The sequence below is a fragment of the Diachasmimorpha longicaudata genome, chromosome 7 (assembly GCF_034640455.1).
Source record: "Diachasmimorpha longicaudata isolate KC_UGA_2023 chromosome 7, iyDiaLong2, whole genome shotgun sequence".
In the NCBI taxonomy this organism is placed as follows: domain Eukaryota; kingdom Metazoa; phylum Arthropoda; class Insecta; order Hymenoptera; family Braconidae; genus Diachasmimorpha; species Diachasmimorpha longicaudata.
This window is the reverse complement of record NC_087231.1, coordinates 8556361-8574198: the sequence shown is the minus strand read 5'-3', so window position 1 is coordinate 8574198 and position 17838 is coordinate 8556361. Positions and strand designations below refer to the sequence as shown.

Genomic DNA, 17838 nt, shown 5'->3' with positions numbered 1-17838 from the left:
TTCCCTCTCCACCCCTTCCATCCGATCAGTTGGAGCAGTCAACCAAAGTCGTTGCCCTTCATGAACAGACCTATGATATCAATTTCATTCCGGGTTATTTAAACGTTTTTATGGATGTGAATGAACGGGAAGGTGACCGACAGAGCATAAGAAAAAAAAAAAAAAATCTAGCAAATGTATGGGAGATAACAACTGGAGGAGTTGGTGACCATAGCATATGAAGCGCGTGAAACGCTGACGTGGTGCTATACCAATCATTTGCATAGGAGAGTCCGGTTCGTGTAAAGGGGTTCAACCGCCAGTGCTATCTCCAGCCGGCTTAGTTCTCTCATCGATTTTTTTTTCTCTTGTCGTTGGGTTTTTAAAAAGAATAAATACTGCACCGAGTGCTCTACCTATCAGACTATGCACACGGCGTGTGAATCGGCCCCAGTGTATTTTGGATATACTTTTTTTTTTCGTCGCTTTCTCTGTTCGCGGAAATATAATGCACATGTGCGAGGTTGGAACATCATTCGATACACTTTTTTTTTACAAAGTTCAAAGAGAACTTTAGGGTATTCAATTAAATATTTTGAGTTGGGGTGAGTTTGGTAAATTAGCACGATATTTGGAAAAATATTTTTCCACTTATTGGGGGAGACGATGTATTTTCAACGTTGGATTTTCATATTAACGAAATAGCTCGCCAGACAGAAATAAAAATAATCGTCATAATGCTGAGGGATGATGAAATGAGCGGGGAGGGAGAAAATGGAAAAAATTGTGATGAAAAAGGAGGGAAAAATTCTCATACGAGGACAGTGTTTGTTGGCATTTTGTTTTATGTATGCCAGTGTTGGGAGTTGAAGGCTATGTTCTGGAAGTGAGATAGTGGTAGATTTGCCCGTTTCTACCCCCTGAAAATTCACGGGAATTCGCGTTTTTATGCTTGACGAAACATCAGGATAAACGTCATTCCTATTCCATGCAAACATATATGCATAGATATATATGTATATATATAGATAGATATACATACATATATATATTTTTTACATCAGTCTGTTGTATCGAAACTCATTCACGAGGCGCTTTTTTCACCAACAGACACATAGTAAGCCTAGGATTTCATCTCTGGGTTTTGTCGAATCAACGCATATGTTTGACGTAGAGTACAAAAGCCTCTGTCTATGCCAGACAATTCCCGCATATTTTTTTTTATAATGTTTTTTTTTTTCCTATTATTTTTGTTGGAGGAAAAGAGTTGAGGACTGGAGAGAAACTCTGGGATGTTCAAATGAAAGCAGTGACCTACGGTGTTTGGCTTTGAATATGGGAGCAATGCTATACTCTCTGTTGGGAGAATATATTTTTTTAAAGAGGACTGGGGGCGAGTAGCGTTAATTAACCGGGACCCTAGGAGTCACGGTCGTTCCACCGGTGTAGGACGATGTGCAATCGGATCATTTCATTGCACTGCCGCCGGTGAAGTCGTTGGCGGTGGTATCCCAGATGGAACGCCGGAGAGAAGAGGGGGGAGGGAGAGGAGGAGGAGGGGTTCACTGGTATAGTCAGGACTCCAATATATATGCAACTTGTGCAAGAAAAGAATGAGAATGAGAGAAAAGAGGGGGAATGGTTCTTAATGAACCCGGGGGTCGAGTTACCCCTTTTTTCCTTCCTCTTGGTGTCCATTGGTGAGACGCTAATTTTATTCCTATTTACCCGTCTGTCATGAGAGAAAGGCGCTGAGCACTGAGCTATGAAAATTCCATTTAAAATCCTCTTAGGAGTTGAATGTCATCTACTGGTGGATTTTCATGTTCCAGGTATGAAATTTCAATTCGCATCGTAAAATTCATTGGATTTATTGAGAGTGTAATATACACGGGAGATCACAAAATGCCTGGCTTGAAAATCAATTTGAATTCAATTTATAATTTCCGTCATCTATGAAAGTTCTTGTCACGCAAAAGTAAAGAAGTCCGTCAATCAAATTATCGAATTATTGGAAAGTCAAGGGAAACGTGAATTTTCAATCATTGTGCGGAAATTGAAAAATATCAGGAAAATTCAGTGCTAGAACTGGACCAGGATTCCTCTCTTTTTAGACAGTCACGAATTTATGTAAATTTGATTGACAAACAATCATGGTAATTCAAATTTTATGAGTATGAAAATGAATATTCAGGAAAAATAATGGAACTTCTGGTCAAATCACGGGACAAAATTAAAAGTCATACATCTCAGGATATATTAAAATGTCCATGTCATGTGCATCACCCTGAATTAAAATTTCAATTGCACAATTAACACGATTCAGCATGCTCCTATTTTTTATCGCTCAACAAACAGCAAAAAATTTCCGCCCGATTGCCGAGTCAAGCGAGTGTTATAAAAATATCGGGGTGAAAAAACGTGATACAAAAAGTACGACGAAACAAACGGAAAAAGGAAAATAAAACAAAAAAAAAAATAAAATTGAAGAAAAACATGAAGGAATAAAGTCCTCGAGGGAGAACAGGAATTGAAGAGGGCAGGAGGAGTGCACATACTGGGTTAGGGAGTACGAGTATGTTTGGTAGGTAACTGGAGGGTAAAAACAGGACTTTTCGATGTTTCTCCTTTATTTATCTCAGCGTTAGGTCCACCGTATGCTGCAGCCCAACTTTTCCAAGTATTTCTGTCTACATCCAACCTACATACACCGCCCCGAGGGCTCAGGGAGAAATTGGGAAGCAAAGAGGGAAAAGAGCACTGACTTTGGGACAGAGGGGGTGAGAGACAAGTGGCCAGAGAGCGAGCTAGCCGGAAGTGGAGGTGAGAGAGTATGCGTCTGCTACAAGGGGAAGCGACAACGAAGTAAAACTGGCAAAGACGTACGAATTACCGAGGAGAGAATAGACTTGAAAACTCTCCAGAGTTCACTTAATTGTCCTGGGGTCTTTTTTTTTTTTAAACTGCAGCACACGACTAGCCAACTCCAAGCACTCACCTACCACTCCACATATCGACTCGCAACTAGCGGCAAATGAAGAGAAAGAAAAATGTGTGAGAAATAAAATTTTGTCTCTTCTCTTGTCAAAAATGTGACAAGCGCGAGAGAGAGAAAAAAAAATCTGAAGATTCGGGAATTCTCTCGGTGTCGATTGACTTGGGAAATAAAAGTATAAGCCAGGCACCGAAAAGCGTCAAGTGCACCAATCATGGGCCGTTATTGGCAGCAATTATGATAATAGCATACCTCGAAGCATACGAGAACGCGGAGGGAGAGAAGGAGAGAGAGAAAGAGTGGATCTGAACCCCATATATCGAGCATTGGTCAAGCTCCCTCTCTTTTCACATTGAGGATGTATATTTGCTGGTCTACAGGCACCAACACTGGACCGTATGGCTCCGCATCTCTCACACACTCAAACACACATCTATACACGATTCTCCTCATTCTCCTCCGGAGCCAGCCTCTATTAATCATATAAATGGTTCATTACGACGAGGAATATTATACTACCCGTGATAATTACGCGCAAATTACACTAGGCGAAGCAAAATTCGGCTAAGCGTCATTACGACGCGTCAATTTCATCCTCATCCTCATTCCTCTTCCTCTCCTCCCATCTCCCACCCTCATCCCACCAACCAGTTCGTCTATTTGCCTTCCTATCAGCCTCCCAGTTCCTTAATTCTGCGAGCAATAATCTTCCGACGAGAAATCATTTCCCATTTCATTCCACTCAGTTGCACAAATACCCGATATTCCAAATGTCATTTCAACGCAATATATATCCATTTTTATGACAATTTTTTTTTTCAACGCCCTTGGGCGATTGTCATAACGTCTCATCGCGCACACATTCAATATTCCCAGTGGGCCGTATTTGTCATCGAAGCTATTTCGCATTTTACTTGATGTAAAAATCCCTAGCGTTAGTAGCCTTGCGTTTCTAATTGGACACGTGTAGTTATTTGCTTTACCGTGTTGCTTTAGCGTCTGCAAATGCCCCGAAGACACCCCAAGCGCTGGTTTTGTACACATAAAATGCGTTGATCTCTTGCAACCCGGACAACTCGATACATATATGTACGATCATATAAAAGCAATTACGAGGGCCATTTCGATCAGACAGCTTATGCGGATTTTAATCAATGGTGAATAGTAGAGTGAAAAGGGGGTAGGGGAAGAGAGATGAAGAAGACTGGATTATCGTTCTGAAATATAAACCGCGTCCTTGACTAACGAATGACCTTGAATTGAGGCATTCTCCTCTCTGTGTTGTCACGTCGATTTATGGGTTATAAGGAGCAATAAATGATCCCAGAATTTCACCATCTTTTATTGCACTCTTTACCCAAATAAAAAATAAATTTTTTAAAAACCCTAGGGGATTATGGTATTTAAACGTTTTTACGATTTACGGCCAGGCAAAAAGTGGAGAAAGTGAGGGTGATGGGAATAGCTTGGTGTGCAGAGGAGAGGGTGAAAAATGAAATGAAAAAAAAAATAAAATAAAATAAATAGCAGAAATGAGAGCATTCCGCTGTAAACGTTGAACACACCACTCAAATTTTCGATTCGACGCGGGTATTATTATTGCACGCTCTTGCCTCGACACGCCGCCAACCTCGAGTATATATTCCGCGGTGTACTTTCAGCATTATATACAAAACTCCTCGTGCCTTTGAAAATGTGGCAAAGAGTTTTGCACGGGCATTGCATCCCAACCTCCATAGGTTCAGCCTACTCTTCCAAGCCCTGGTGCACGAGGCTTACCCCTTACCTCCCATCCCCTCAATCTCCCCCCTCTCTATCCTCTAATTCTCTCTCTTTCTCTCGAGCGGCGTTAGACAATGAAATGGCTCGAGTTCCCATGAACGGATAGCCAGAAGATGGAAGGCGCGGCAATTACGCGGTAATTCGCAGGTGTTGTGAGAAAATGGCGGACGCGCGGGACTGCCTGGATGCTTTCTTGGCCTTAATCGCAGTAATTTTTCTACCATTACGTACGCAGAGTTTATCGACAAGTGAGACAAGTGAGAGATTGAGAGAAAGAGAGGACAAATACTACGGGGTTTTTAAGGATTACCGCTTGCATCGGTGAGTACTATTAGGAAAAAATGAAATTTCATGGACAGTTGATTAGTAGTTCTCCGAAGAGAGACATTAAATTCGATGTAGAGGAGAAAATAAGAGAATTTGTGGGGTATCCAATAAAATTGTAAATTGTGATTCTAGGAAATTTTAGAGAAATTATCTCCGTGAGTGAGAATATTGTTAGAAAATTATTTGTGAAATTTCAAGGTAATACGTCTGAATTTTTCAACCTCGACAAAGTTACGTAAAATTGCTGTATATTACCAAAACGACGTAGCTGTAAATTTCTTGAATATTCACGAATTATTACAATATGGAAATTCCGCCAGTGAAGATGAAAATGCCTCAACTCATTTTAATTTCCAACCGAAACGTGAATATTGAGTATCAAATTACAGTACTGATATTTACCAGATTTTCGCAGACCTCAGTTAGTTTTCCCAGAATTATTCCGGGCTAAAATGATCCCTCAAGGAAGAGGATAGAGTGTATGTCAATATCTACCGCCGTGTTTTCCACGAAATTCTCGACTAACGTCTCACGAAATTCCTCGCAATATCGATGGAACAGTAATTTAATGAGCATTCTGGAGAAGTGAACAGGAATTTTTAGCTAAAAATATTCAACAGTCTACCATTGTTGTCCACAATGTAAAAGTTGCCACTGCTTTAATGCAGTATCTCGGGCAAAACAATTTCAGTGCCAAAATAAAGAGGATTTTTTTCCCTTCTCTCTCCCTCCCGCCATTGTTGATTGAACCATAGTACAAAGAAAGATTACAATAACAGAGTGATTCGAGTTAATCCCAATATTATACTCTCGATTTGGATGGCTCTCTGGTGTGCGTGTCAGCTGTCAGTTGTGATTAGTCATCGATTTTTTTTTTCACCCGCAATTTTATTCACCATTCTATTTTCCACCTCTGTCAACCAAAAAAGTCGCTGGTTAGTTTTGTATCTCTATACGAAACTAACCGGTATCACTGGGAACAAAATACGAAGCGTCATGCGATATTGAGTGTGACATACGAACGCCCGCTAAACCATTTATACACATGTTTTGTTTACCCCGTTTTTTTCCCTGTTCTTTTTTTTCTACATCGCACAGAAATAATCGCAATTCAGAGGAGTCATTCCTCTACTTCTTGCTATTTCTCAGCGGTACACCGAGTGAATAAAAAAAAAAAAAAAAAAAAAAAAAAAAAAAAAAAAAAAAAAAGCCACCGACTGTCAATGGAGAGACAAACCTCGTTGGCTCGTGCGATGCAGACACGATGTACTCGTATCAAGTGTCTGTCGAATCGATCGATTGACGATGGGAATGCGGAAACTAGATGCACTTCATCACTCTTCGTTCAACGTCGCGTATATTTCCCCTCTCACCCCACTACCATGAGCATTTGCTCCAAACATACATATACGTCTGTTCCGGATGGATATAATTTCGCATGGATAATACCGTAGACACGCTTGGGGAGGGAAATGGATGCTTCACCATTGAAATTGTAACCCCGTACCACTGATATAAAATACACGTACACACGTGCACAAGTATACAGTTGTTATCACTGTGATTGACTCAATGGGCCTGCCGGAACAGTTTTTATTCAACTTGACCCCTTGACAGTGGGCATCAGTGTCAATTCACATCTGTTGTGAAATAAAAAACTTGGCAAGACAATTCTACAATTCTTTTATTTTTTTTTCTCACCGAGTAATTTTCACCCCTCGGCCAATGGGTGAAAATAAAATAATTACAACTGAAGAGAAAAAAACGAAATGGAAAGAGGAGTTGGACATGAAACTCAGGCGTCAACTCATCTCTCAAGTATCACGGTAGACACCTGGTGTTCGCTCTCTCGGGTTAAATGGACGAGAAGGAGAATGAGAGAAGATAGTTGTGAAAAAAAACCGACGTTGTACGGTATGGGATGAGATCCGAGGGCCGAGTGGTGGGCCCTTTTTATTCGAGTAAAAGCCGTGTGTGGAATACACCGGAGGAACGTCAGAACTGGCCGAATGCTTTGAGCGTCGGAACCAGACTCTCTCATATTATATATATTTCTTTTTGCCAACACGGTAGAATACTTTTATTGTCCATTAAAACTACACTGTTATTTACATGGGCACCGGAATACATTATATTGAACACCCGTGTGGAAAAATTAACATAAAAGGCCCCAGACGTATTTACCATTCGCTGTTGTACGTAATAGTGAGCAAATAACTGTGGTCGGAAGTGTATATTTCGAAGCGAACTTCCCAAACTTGAGAGTGAATATCAGAATTTCTGTCGATTGTGATATTATCGGGCCAAGGACGGTTTCGTGGCACTTTAGTATTATTCGAATATCAGTAGTGCAGTCACACGTGGACGAATTATTGTCATTTTTCTCTCTTATTTCGAAACATGCGAGAAAATGGGGGAGAAGTAACAATGGACAAGGTTACAGAGGTTGCGATCTTCTCACGAGGGAGTGATTTTATCGCAAAAAAAAATATTTTTTCCGTGACAATTATTTTTAAACAAAATATCTAGATAATGTAAAAAATATGTTTACTCACGGGCTGAGTGAATCCGGCAGCAAAAATTTCGCACATATCGTACAACAAACCAAGCAACACTGTCACACGTTTAATATCAAATCTTCACGCACTATTTTTTTTACGTAGATAAATATTAAGCCCAAGTGGTTGGGAATGTTGAGCGAAGTGAGAGAGCGTTGATTCACCAGGAGAAAAAAATTTATGATTGCATGGCAATTGCAAATTCAACGACAAACGGACAGTCAGTGGACCACAGCTCCAATCCCAGACAGTTGTGGGGATATGAGAAAAACGAGTAAGCCTATGTTGGCCGAGGGCTTCCTGCAGTGGGAATCGTACAGAGAGTGTGCAAAAAAATTATATATATTCCCCTCTCGGTGGCCCTTGATGCCTGCGGCAGGCACTTTGCTCTTTCACTTCACTTAAATGCCGTCACCAATTCACGTCTGTTGGTTACAAGTATCAACAACATTCACTGCTCGAAACACATTATAATCCTCGTATGTACTCAATCGCAGATAAACCATAAAACCAAGAACCAAAACAAATGAATAAAATAAATAAACTGCGAACGCTTCAAAGCGTCGTGCGAGCACTGTATACACTCAGTTGATCACTTCTCTATAACACACTTCGGGTTAACAAAAAATTATCCTCTCGTCAATTGCGTCAATTTCCAAGTTCTCCAATCGCAGTACCGCAACAAGTATCATCGACGTTGTCGGTAAATAGTTACTAATCAAACTTTGGTAAAAATTAAAGAAAACTTTATTGAATGAAAATTAAATACACCTCAACACGCGCACCGTACGTTTTATAAATTTCAATTTCTTGACAATAAAACTCTCGCGTATTACAAGAAAACCGAGCTCGATCCGCTCCCGACGGCGTCAGCGGCGAAACTAACTGCTAGCGGAGCGCGAGAGCGTCGTCTCCCCACCACTCGCGTATGAACCAATGACTCCCCCCCCCACCAGGCTAGTAGCTAATCCGGCGTTGCCGCTCGACCCGGTCGTCCTCCCCCTCCCCCTGCCCATATCGACGCGCGCTCTCGCACTTCAACGCTTACCAATTCCAGTGTCTCTCTCCATGGTACGCTTTTCTACCTCAACTGCAGGCCCTCTTCCCTTCAGCATCAGCCACCCGCCGAACATCCATAGTAGAACTTCTCTCCGTCGCTCTTCTTGCCACTCTACAAAGCCCGATTGTGAACGCTCTCCGGACCCAGCTCTTTCCTTCTCCCACCCGCGCTAACATAACCCAACTATACGAATACCCGAGGCTCCTGCGCGCTTTCCTCCTGTACTTTCGGCTCTCTTCCATCCTCCTACCATCTACCCAACCTGGCATCCTCTTTCACCTTACAGTCCATCTCCACCTAACATCCCTTTCCCTCGATTCTCCCACTCTTCTCTCATCTCTCTCACACTCAAACGCTTTGCCAGTACCTCAGAGCCATCCAAACCTTTTCCCGATCGTCTCTTTTTCAGCCTCGACGACGACCGGTGAACGTGCCTTTGGTATCTCCTGGTTCCTTCAGAGAGAGAACCGGCGCGACAGAGGTAACCGTTAGGTTAGGATTGTAAGGGTTTTGTGCTTTTTCTTTTTTATTTCATTCTCTCCTCTCTTTTTCTTTCTCTCGTTTTTAAACAGATAGTGCGACGTCTCGTCCCACAATTCGCCCGGTGTCACTTATCGCTTGAGAAAAGTCAAGATTACCTGGCTGAAAATTTCGAACATTTTCTCGTGATACTGTCTCCCTCTCCCTTCTCCAGGTCTTGGAGAATTTTCGAGGCTTTTTTTATTGCACAACGTTTTATAGTCTTGCAGAAGGGATTTCACACGGCTATGAAATATGACGCGATAAACTTTTGAAAATTCCCGTCAACCCAGCACGCTATTCTCTATTCTCTATTTATCCAGTGGAGGATATGCTATGGATACAGTGCCTCGTGTTATGAGTGGGGTTTGAGACTGCGGTTTGGGAAATAAAAAAAATTGTAGAGGGCAGTGTATATCGTGCAACTGAATTTACGTGTGTCGCGCACATTGCATTTGTCCGTGTTGTACAGGTGGAAAAAGCACCTCCTCTTTTCCCCGCTTTCTCAGTGGAAAAAAAGGCCACCCCCTGGTATCTCGAGGATCGCATAAACAAAACTGGATCGCGATCTTATAACTCGTGAAAATGTACGATGTACTGGAGTGCTGGGTAAATTTAAAGTTACCCCCTTCAACCAACGTGTTCTTCGTGTTAGGATCGTGCCATTCACCGGTTCACCAGTGGAGAGAATGAGAGCCAAGATTTTCTGCCCCTTTAATTCGCTCTGGCTCTACCATATAACTCCCTTGGATTGAATCGCTCTTATTTCTCTTACGTTTTCTTTTCTATTAGTCTCTTTTTATTTAGCACGGGGAAAACGTACAGCGTTGGAAAATTACCTCTGAAGTTTCCAGTGAAACATCTTGAAATTTTCTGTCGTTGATCAGGTTCGACGGAATTCCCACATACGTTCGGACAAATTGTTCAATTTTTTCAAACAATCAATGAATATTTAGTTTTTCTCACCACACATTTGTTGGGAATGGAGATATAAATAAAAAAGTAAGTTCAGAATAAAAATTTGAGTACGAGCTATTTGAGTAACCCATTTATCCGATTGAAATATAATATATTTAAATAAACGAGCCTCCATTTCATGACTTCTTTCAAATGAATAGAACATTGGCCAAATGACATAAATATTCTGGGAGCCACAAAATTACAGCAATCAAGTGAAATTTCTATTTGTGTGATCTCACACTGGAATTTCTCCCTGAAATACCTCCACTTCCGGCAAATGACTGGTGAAAAAAACCCCCATTAGTTATTCAAATTCAGGGAAACCATCACAACCGTAATTTATCCAATACTCACACTATGATTACTAAAACACCTTCACCCAAGCTTGACCACGGAGTTCTTGCGGTCTCCCAGAATCAGCTTTGAATGTTACTCAGCCGTTTGGGTTATCTGGAATGATACAAAAACATAAAAAAAAAAAACCGTTACAAAACTCGATTTGTATCTGGCACGCAAAAAAGAAATTACATATATAGATCGAGGTTCGGCGGGAAGGTGAGTCAGATTTGCATTCGAGGGATTTCCGTAATCCCTCGACTAATACCTGTGATCCTATTATTGGTTTTTCACCCATTTCTTTTTCAGTACGCACATGACGATCGTTAGCACACTTCGGCGATGAGATACATCGATTGCAAGAGCATTGGATACATATTCGTGCTGAATGCCACCCGTTATCGCTGTCTCTGTCGTGTGCATTGTCAGGTGGTTGTGTGGCATTGTCGCAAGACATTTAAAACCTTGGATCGCACCAGCTCGGTCGCATTGTGAGCGTGACACGTATATCGAATGCATTTCGCATATGTGACGTCTTACTCCAAGCCGGTTACTAAAGAGAGGGAGACGGCGAGGGGGGGGGGGGCAGTGGAACCCGGGTGCATTGGCAGCGGGAATCGTTTTAATGGTCCCGAGAGACCGACAGGATATATAATACGAACGAAAAGCCCTTCTTACCCTCGGGGCAATCCCAGAGAAGCGAATCAAAGTACAGGAGACTCTGAAGGGACTCGGTATAAAGGGATAGAGGGGTGGAGAGGGTAGAGTGACCGTCGAGTAGTGCCAACTTAATGAGGGACAACCCACTTTCAACTGTTTGTTTTTCGACGCGAGCCGAAAAGAAAATACCTGAGGTACACGGGCGCATTGCGTATGTGCTGGGCAGGGCCCAAAATGTGGATGTATACGCGGGCAGACTTTCGGGGGATTTGATTTTTCAGTGAGCGGGAGAGAGAGAGAGAGAAAACCAGTGAAAGCGTCGAATGGTAGAGGAGAGCGGGGGATAAACTCAATCCTGCATGGGGATTTCGTCGTGTCTACCCTTTCGACAACCATTTATGGTTTGTATCGAAAACTCAACCTACCAACTGAGAAAGAACTTCCGTAATTTACGCGTGAAATTTGACGTGAGTTGTAGTACACCCCAGGTGATAGTTGGGTGCGTATTAATGCGGTGATTGTTTTAATTGTCTATTTTTATTTTTCGTAGTTTCGTAATTTTGCAACGGAATTTTACCGGGGGTTTTGCAAGTTTTTGGGAGATTATTACAGGGTTTGAGGCGAAATTCATTTCAATATTGTTTCGTCGGTGGTGAAAGGGGGATTAGTGGAGGCATTGGGGCTGGGTAATTTCCCTTGTCCGCGCCAGTTTCCTTATCAATAATGTGACGTAACATTCGCTGTTGCGGATGTTTGGAAAGTCAGGCGGTTATGGGGGGTGAGTTTGAAAGTTTGCGATGGTCGATCTCGGAAGTTGAGGAGGATCGTTTTTCGTGAGATTGGGGAGGGGGGAGGATTTACAGAGGAGGGGCACGTGCTCGGAGTTCGATGGGTATGCTACTGGGCATGTGCCATTCACAGCTTCAATCTTACTCTTGAATCGGGCGGAGTACACTATTCTTGGGAAGGTTCACATCAGCTTTCATTTTGAGGAGCGGAAAAATATGTCATAAATTTTATCGCGACGGATGGGAGAATATTGAATACAATATCATCGAATAAATTGGAGATGATTAAAGTTATGGTCATGCAGTTCAGATCGAAGTCCTGCGGGAGAGGGGGTAATAGAACTCCATTGAAAATTAAAAGCCTCCATTTTCTACAGCTACGAATTTTCCGTGTTGATGATATGTTAAAAGCCCCCTAAAAATATCCTCCCTTGTACTAAAAACGTGGAATCATCTCAATCCAATATATGAACTCAAATTTGTTCCATCATGCTGTGGAAAACAGTGGCAGCTCTCATAATTGAATGAACTACGCGAGCCACTTCCGTTCGGCAGATTTACATGAATACATACATAGTATTAACCTCCTCCTCCTCCCTCCAATCCCTGCCACCCCTTCAGACCAGCGCACTCACCATAATTCGAGATATATTTGCGTGAATTTCGAACCACGTTATTTCCCGACGAGTCGGTATTTCGCGGATGTATCTTTGTGCGATGGTCTCCACTCAGTTGAACTTGTTATTGCGTTTGGTTAAAACCGGTCATTCCCCTCCCGTCCCTGCCCCTGTACCGCGCCGTCGTTCTCATATGTACGAGGATCGAACGAAGTCGGTCATGCATCGTGGGTAGCTGATCGAAAACGTTCATACCCGGTTGAACGTATAAAACGAATGAAGTCAGGGTATGTATGTGGAGTTTAGACGATATCAGAGGAGAATGACAGAGAGGAGGAGTAGCCATTGAAAAAGCGGGAAGTGTACTCGTACGCGCGAGAATATTATGATCCACGGTGTCCTTTCCATCTGGGATGAGGGGGAAAGTTGAATAGTCTCCTCGTATTTGTGCGCCTGACATTTTCATCTTGTGAAAACATGGAATATCGTTCATGTGGTGGATATGAAATAAAATTAGAAATAAAACAAAATATATATTAAGCTAAAAAAATTATATTTCAGACGGTGATGTATATGCGAGAGAAATTGTGAATATTAGACTTATGGAGGAAAAAATTTTACTGACATTTGCAGGTGTCTTCGGCGATTATTGATGAATTTTATGCTGCCTCAGTGGCAGTATTTCACTCGTCATTCCGGAAGTTTGAAAAACCAATTTTATTGTGAATTATGTAATTTCGAGTTGCAAGTTTCTCATGTTAAAACTGAAATAAACGGAAGAAGTTTGTTCTCCCGTTTGTTTCTCATTCACTCCGGTAAGAGTGTAGAAACAATAATGTCTGGTGATTAGACTGGCTACTGGGCTACAAGGATTTCCCATTGCCAGTATTTCCCACGGGCTCGATACGTACACTGTGTACAGAATACTCGAGACGCAGTCCGAACTTTAAGCTATTTCGAATATGTTGTAAAGTTTTAGAAGAATTTCATTGAGCCTCAAATTTCGCTTGGGAAAAAACTTTTTACATTTTGTCTCAATGCTTATTCCCCGCAAGCAGAGGGCAAAGCAATAGAAAACTTTACCTAAAATCCAACCAAGGAGAATAAATTTGAAACTTAGAAAATGGAGTTCTTATTTGTCGGAATAAATGAGAGTGAGACGAATTTATTTGATTAGAGGAGCGGCTGCCTGCGCCCACTGAAGAACGCCAAGTGATATATAAATTGGATCATCGATATAATGCAAAGGGATGAGGAATATCCAATAAATCGAATGATCGTGCAGTAAGGGGTTAATCGAGACAGGCTAGCATGTAGCGTACTTTCTATTAGTAAATCAGCCGCGCACTGTTGCACCGGAGAGAGGAAATAACAATAGCTGCTGACGTCAAATAGGCCTTAATTGCGGGTATAGTAATTATCGTTGGTTGGCCAGACTGTGGTGTTTTAAGCGAGGAAATACCAGTCAGCCAACCTCTCTTTCAGTATCGATAACTCATCATCCTATTCCCTGTTAATATGACACATAACTCGGTGAGGTAATCAGCTGTCATAAAATTGACTCCAGAAAAACATATTTCATCGCTAATTTTGTCCAACAAATTGTAAGTGGAGTGGAAAATATGTAGATGAATTAACGAAGGCAAGAAAAACTTTTACCATTACATAAATATTAAATGAACAAATATATGAACGAAAATTAAATTGGATAGTGCATGTAGAGTATGAATTGACAAATACAAATTAATTTTGTCTGACACGTGAAATAATGTCCGGAAATTTTAGAAGCAATAAGCAATCAATCACTGAATTTTTTTACATCTCATTGGATGGTGACATTCCAGGTCTCATCATCGATTTTAAAATTAACTATAGGTGGCTCTCTTCGGCCAAAACTTTGGACTATACTATCTCGAAAATTGATAATGAGATTGAATGCTGATTGGAGCAGCCATTAGCCAATATCCATTTAATAAAAAATATATTCTCATTGACTCATCCGTTGAAAAATGGTTTATTTAAATTAAACGAATTTTATTTCAAGCAAATAAATCTTGTACACGATTCTGGTAAACGATTTATTTCATTTATTTCAAATTTATTTAATTGAAAAAAAAACATTTTTTCGAGTGCACTTTCGAGTACCAGCGCAACGGATGAATAAAAATATCGCTCTAAAAAATGAAGGGAACATAAATTTTCATTTTCCCAATTTCCAATAATTCTGACTGTCACATTGATCTTAAAATACCAATTCCATGAAATAATAGAGAGATTTACGGCTTCAACTTAACGTCAACTGATCGCTATTAAAAATTGCGCATTAAAGAAAAATCATTTTCGTAATTCGCTAAAAGTATATCATGAATCTGTTGAGAGTGGTACTGGGGATTGACCTCTTCATCATCCGCAATAATCAACCCAGACTCAATAGTCAGACATTTTAATTCATTTAAACTTCTCGCTGGTACCCCATTTCCATTCTCCAATCGTTTCATCCATCTATTCTATTCTGTTTCACTAATCCGCGAGGTCTTGTCGATAATGTTGAATGCTTAAAGCGCAAACTCAGTCTTTATTAATACATAACTATCGCCAGTGTACTTTGTCAACTATTTTTACTACAACTCGTTTGTCGGCCTCACTAACTCTAGTTGCATTACAATAAAAGCGCTATAAAATTACCATCTCCTTGGAAAAAAGGACTGAAAACAGTAGAGGTATTAAAAATACATGGATGGGAAAAAAATAATGACCTTCAGTCGTCAGTCTCAGTTGATAGTCTCTCCTACTGGTCGTCTATTCTCACAGAAGAGCTGTTAAATTACTGGATTCATAGTCTCCAGAGATAAGGAAACTTTAATAGCAATAGCGAATACGACAGTGCTGATGTTAACGGTACGAATGGAGAAGCTGAAGTGGGAGGAGAATGAAAACGAGGAGAATGAGAAAGAGTGAGTTTTCCCCCAATCGACGCAGTTAACATCTTTGTCCCGTATTTCAGAGTCCAGCTTGTGAATACATTCATGAGGTTAGAGAAACGAGTGGAGGGGAAGGGGAGGGATGTTAGTAGAAGCAAGAGCGAAGAGAAAGTACAAGTTGATAGGATTCTAGTTGTAGTCGATATTACGAGTTAAGGATTTGGAAAAATTGACGAAGAGGGGTCACACTGACGAAGACAAGAGATTTTTTATTTAATTAATTTCCATGTAAACCTCATACCTCATACCTCAATTAAATTCAATAATTAAATACCATTGAATAATTAATGTTTCTTATTGGATTTATTTGCAATTAACTTGTTTGTATATTTTCCTTGTCTCAAGAACAAGACATCTATTTAAAAATCAATTTTTCCACCAGTGTAAGGGGGAAGTAAATGGAAGTATTTCTTTTTCGAGTAATGAGGAGTAACGAGAGCTCATCCGTGAAGAGGAAAAAAGATTATTGAGTTAATCGGATGGCTGATGCTGTTGCTTGGCAACAGTAAATTAATCAAATTGATTTTCCGCAGCAGTTCATTCACCTGAAGAGATGCTCTACTGAAATCATACAGTTGCATTTGCAAACCACATCACATCACCGCGGGGTTTTACGTGCCGCTTAGTTACATATCAAATTTGTTCATAATTTTGGTTCACATCCTGAACAATATTAACTATCTAGGGTTTCAATATCGCATGTCGAGTGCAGGATAGCGTAAACGTAACTGAGGATGATATTCTGCTTCACCAAAATGAACGTCCGGCATCGTTCACCATATATGCGTTATCTCGATATGGATTTTCGATTGCCCAGTTAATATTCAGTGGTTTACATACACGGAGAATCAATTGAAATAGGTTAATTCATTTTAATTAATTAGTTCTTGACAAATAACGATGGGGATCCAGGGAAATTATGTTTATATCAGTCTCATGAAATGTGTCTGTTTGTCATCGAATGGATATTATTCCATGTGCGATGTGCATGGCTTGGGATTGTTAGGTAATTAAAATTTTAACGAGAATTATGAGTCCTTTCCAAATGTCCAAATTCAGACATAAATCCCGAAATGGTAGGAAATGTTTATTCATATTTCGAAATATTGGAACTACTTGTGACGCTCGCCCTAGACCTTACTGTTAGCATTACTGTTAGATCGTACTGTTATTTATCGATTGAGCAAATATCACTCGCTGAACCGGAAGTGAAAAAATAATGGTGTTTTAGGGAAAGGGAAGGAGAGTTAAAAATTGACAAGGTGTTTGACCAATACAAATACAGTAAAAGTTTGAAGAGATTAAGTTATCACCTGCCGGTTATCACTCCGTTCCATCCACAATGAAAACGTTTTTTTTTTCAGTTCTCTGGTGAATGAGTCAGCAAAAAAAATTCCGAAAGCTTCTGAAACATCATGATTAACATTTCCGTTCATTCATCCTGTCTAATCGATCATCACGGGATTAGAAGTGAATATGAAATAGTATTTACCGTTGCTAACCTTTGTGCAAAAATTTATAGTTTCTTAAGTGATTATCACATCATGGTACCCTCCAGAAAAGTCAAGGAAGTCTGGAAAATTCCGGTATCTATATATATTCTGGAATTTTCACCCAATGAAAAATTCTCCCAGCTTCAGTGTTGCTCGCACAAAAGATAAAATCTTTGAAAAATCCTTTGCCATTCTATCAGCAAAAGTACTTGTCTTGTTTATTTATATTTTCAGAGATAATTTTGTATTGACGTGTGTCAAGGTGTATACCCCTTAAGGGCATGAAATTTATTGTTAGTGACAAGGAAAGGCGTCGACTGGCAGCTGCCGCGAGGAGGAGAGCGAGCCCAGTCGAGTAGAAACTATGCGGCAAGAGAGAGGTCCCTCGTCCCTCTTGCCACTGGCTTGGCTTGTCCAATATTTTCCTCCTGCACTCTGAGTTGATCGCCTCACTGTCCTCCTCCAGGCCCCCCTCCTTCTTCCTCTCCTGCACCTCATCTCCGTCAAACACCATCAACTTACCACCGCGAAACTTATTCACCTCCTCGTCTCATGTATGGCCTCGTACAACCACTATTTCGAAGTCTCTCACGTGCACCTCCCGAGGGTGGAGAAAGGGGGGAAGTTTTCGGTTTGCCCCAACGGGTAGACGACCGTGTGCGTTGCAGAGGCGTTTAACGAAAAACAAAAAACAAGAAGTTCCCCGTAGTTAAGGTATCCCAAGATATTATACGAGATAATATCATACAAGCTGTTAAAGCCGCCTTTATCGTTACGACCACC

The 17838-nt window shown here is 40.8% G+C and overlaps 1 protein-coding gene across 8 annotated transcripts in view; it reads right to left on the bottom strand.

The window, feature by feature from the left end:
• The window catches only part of LOC135164521 (latrophilin Cirl-like), a 116190-nt gene that overhangs the window by 76712 nt on the left and 21640 nt on the right, over nt 1–17838 (bottom strand). For 4 of the 8 annotated variants that reach the window (XM_064124951.1, XM_064124948.1, XM_064124953.1 and 1 more), the window contains exon 1: nt 7639–8531. The exons of 1 other annotated variant lie outside the window; for it this stretch is intronic. The gene's annotated coding sequence lies outside the window, so the exon portion shown is untranslated. Of the gene's footprint in view, nt 1–7638; nt 8534–10534; nt 10631–17838 lie in introns of those variants that run through there. 3 more of the 8 variants (XR_010299316.1, XM_064124954.1, XM_064124949.1) reach the window with 2 other exon arrangements.